Here is a 4,171-nt window from a genome sequence, read left to right as displayed (position 1 = left end):
GGGCCGGACAAAGTTGATACGCGTCTAATTTTGGTTTATGAGAAATGTTCAGTTTACGAGACACTTAAAAAAAAAGTTATTTAGGACACGTGAGGTTGTTTACTTTATTAGCACTGTTGGTATGTGTGTGATTATTGGAACTGTTTTTATTTCTTTAGTCTGTCCTCAACACAAGCGAGGTGCGGATTATGTTTTCTTTCTCAACCTCAGAGCAACAAGTTCTGCAGGTGTCCCGTGTGGTAAAGGACTTAACATACACATGCACACAGTCACACACACCAGCAATTTTGATAATGATTTTAAAGGTGTCATTCTAATGGGGATTACTTCTGGTAGCGTCACTTTGGTTAGTTGTTGAAGTGCTTGTTGATAACGAAAACTAGTGTAGGGAAATGCTTGTTAACAACACAAGTCAAATATTTTGCTATGCATAACACAAAGCATTACTGTGCTTTACGCTATGGATAACAGTATATCTGTGTATATAACTTAAGGAGATATAGATAAGATAACCAAGTCAGTGTTCATTATGCAGCAGCTTCAGGACCTGGCAGATATAACCTGAAGGAGGGAGAGAAAACTTTCTTCACCTCCGTCAGGCAGTTTTATGATACCAAGCCACAAATCCTGCCCAGTTTAGTGCTGTTGGGGGGTTTATTGGTAAAGTTTGCACCCACCACTACCCCCTACCACCACCACCACCCACTAACATCATTCACCACCAACCACCACTGCCCCTCACCACTGCCACCACCCACCACCACCACCACCTCATCACCACCACCTCACCTCGGCTCACACCACCCCCACCACTCACTCACCACCTACCACCACTCCACTACCACCTCCACCACCACCACCACCCAACACGCCTGACAATTCACCACCTGCCTCACCACCACCACCTCCCACTACCATCACCTACCACCATCACCACCACCACCTCCCACTACCATCACCTACCACCACCACCACCACCACTTGCTTCTCCGCCCCGCACCTTGAACCCTACTGTTTGGTGAGGGACGGACGCCTTCACTGCACTGCTTTACTCAATACATACATACATACATACATACATACATACATACATACATACATATATATAGTCAGTAAAATCATCATACACATTGACTCAGCATGTATATAGACAAAGTATACAATATACATATACAGTGTGGTGTATAGAAGTAATTGTGAGATACAGTAAGTGTTTTGCTGTTACTGTACTGACTCACAAGGTTAAAGATCACTGTTATCTCCTGTAGGTAATAGTAATCATCCTTTATCACCAAGATTATTATTACACATGTTATCTTCAAGTTATCTATTAATTATAAGTTTTTCCACGTGTTATCTTCAAGTTATCTTTTGTTATCAGTTTGTACACATGTTGTTTTTAAATTATATTTTAGTTATCAGCTTTATACACGTGTTATCTTCAAGTTATCTTTTTGCTATCAGTCAGCGGTTATAGTGAGTTAAAATATCCAGGATTTTTTTATTGTTTAGTTAATGTTTGGTTAATATTTCGTTACGTTTGGGAGTAATGGAAGAGTGTAAAGGCAGAAGTGACGCACGACTTAGCCGACATCATGCTTGTCTCCACTACCCCTGACCTGATGTCTTGTAGAGGAGATGTAATATAAACTTGTGTGTTGGGTTAAAGTTCGTGGCGGTGGCTGAGTGGTTATAGAGCTCGTTTTCTGTCCTAAGGGTCGATAGTTCTTGCCTGGGACACCTCAGTCTCTCACTCAGCTTTAAATAGGTGGCTTATTTTACAGTTGAAGATCTAGAGGTAGTTGAGTGTAGTGTCCCGGCTTAACCTAACACCATCACACCGGACTAATGAAATATACCAACTTTGATGTACCACTGTGAAAGATAATAAAAGTATGTAAACTTTTCTTGTGGTTTACCTCTTAAAAGTCTTCGTATTTTTCTTATCCATGTTATTAAAAAAAGGGATGAGTCTCATTATCTACAGTTGGCTTTATAAAGAGTACAGGTGGACGACCAGTTGACACACCTTGATTAAATTTACTTTGTCATTTAGCTTTTAAGATCCAGAGTTGACTTTGGAGTTTGTTAAAGCTTATGGGAGATATATAGATAATTATTATTATTATTATTATTATTATTATTATTATTATTATTATTATTATTATTATTATTATTTTTATTATTATTATTATTATTATTATTATTATTATTATTATTATTATTATTACTATTATTATTATTATAACACAAACATTCAGCTGGCAAGCTACCTAATGGAAGTTGGGGAAGAGGGAGGGGGAGATGAGGGAGAAAGAGGGAGGGAAAAGAAAGGAAGGGGGAAGACGAGGCAAGGGAGAATAGGGAGGAAAAGAGAGTGCCTGGAGGGAGGGAGAGAAGCGGGCAGAGAGTAAGGGAGGGAGGGAACCCCAGAGCCACATTGTGAACCTTAAGGCTTGGAGGGAGAGAAGCTGATAGGTAGGGAACCCTGAGGCCACAGTGTGTAGACAGGCGGGCAGGGAGGGAGGGAGGGAGCACCAGGTCCACCGAGTATTACGAGGAAGGGGGAGAGGGAGGGAAGCAGGGGAGGAGGGAGAGAGAGAGGGAAGGAGGGAGGAGGCCACCAGGTCCACTGAGTATTACGAGGAAGGGGAGAGGGAGGAGGAGGAGAGAGAGGGAGGGAGGGAGGGATGGAGGGAGAGAGAGAAGGAGGAGTCACAGCACAGGGACTTTATCAACACAATCAGGCAATAAGAATCCAAACTTATTTTTGACTCGGGATTCTTCAAGCAGTCCGCTATGTTGCCCAATCCTGGGGAGTTGCCCTCATGAATATTTCACTAAGTTTGGTGAATACATTTGTGTGTGTAGTGTGTGTGTGTGTGTGTGTGTGTGTGTGTGTGTGTGTGTGTGTGTGTGTTGTTTTATTAAAGATATATCATGAAGATTTGTAACCCCAGCTTATTTCATCTGATGATTAAATGTGGTAATGCTCACTTCTCCTCACCTCACCTCACAACTAGCCTTAATAGCTTTAATAATCAGGTGAATTAAACGTGGGTTCTTAAATGTTAATGGGATCCTTTTCAAGAAATTTATACTCCCTGTTGGAAACTTAATAAAGAACCTCAGCACGGTGGTATTACACTGGTGACCAATCTATATTAAAAACACTAAATATCTCTTGAATTTAAGATGATTTTTAAAACAACAAAGAAAAAGTATATTCTCTGCTAAACTTACCTCAGAGACCTGGCGGAAAAAAACTAACTTAACTGAATCTCCTCCAACTTCTTTAATGGAATCATGAAAGGGAGAAAGTGTTTTATTGCGGAGATAAAATTACCTGAATAAACTTGACTTTTTTGGGAGAGACTTAATGTAACACATCTGGTGGAGGCTTAAGAGACAGACGACCACAAGAATATTTCACCAGTGTGTTTACCATTCATTTCATGTGTTATATTTTTTCCAGAGACAACAGTTTTTGATATTATTCCTCCGTCCTAGTCTCATATCTCTTCCTTGGCCCTCCTATCACCCCCCCTGGCCCTCGTACCTTCCCCTGGCCCTCGTACCTTCCCCTGGCCCCTATATCTTCCCCATGGCCCTCCTATCTTCCTCCTGGCCCTTATACTCTTCCCCTGGCCCCTATATCTTCCCCATGGCCCTCCTATCTTCCTCCTGGCCCTTATACTCTTCCCCTGGCCCCTATATCTTCCCCATGGCCCTCCTATCTTCCTCCTGGCCTTTTTTTGGTAGAGAAGGAAGGGGTGAAAGAAGATTACAGGAGGGAGGAAGGAAGGGAGTTTATAGTTCGGAAATTGAAGTCATTTAGTAGGGAGTAGAAGGAGGCGAGCTGACCGCCTGGCTAGACTAAGGTAGAAGGGTTTTAAAGTTGTCTTGGACTAGTTATTGTGGGTGGTTTTCTTAGAGCTGGCTTACTGGTTGGCTGGTCGCTTTGTCGGTACAGACAAGAGACAGCCTACCCTAGCCCTTATATATTGGTGTTTTTTTAGGGTCAGATTTCTTATTCCGCCGACCCTACTGGCGGATGCTGGTCTAGGGAGGTTGTCTATTGCCTGGCCGTATAGATCGGGGGTGGTAATGGACTTCTTGATGTTTGGTAAACTCTTTGGGAACCATGTATGGTTGTTGTCTTTGTCTGGTG

The sequence above is a fragment of the Homarus americanus genome, unplaced genomic scaffold (assembly GCF_018991925.1).
Source record: "Homarus americanus isolate GMGI-L3 unplaced genomic scaffold, GMGI_Hamer_2.0 scaffold53225, whole genome shotgun sequence".
NCBI classification, from domain to species: domain Eukaryota; kingdom Metazoa; phylum Arthropoda; class Malacostraca; order Decapoda; family Nephropidae; genus Homarus; species Homarus americanus.
Note: the sequence above shows the minus strand (reverse complement) of the source record.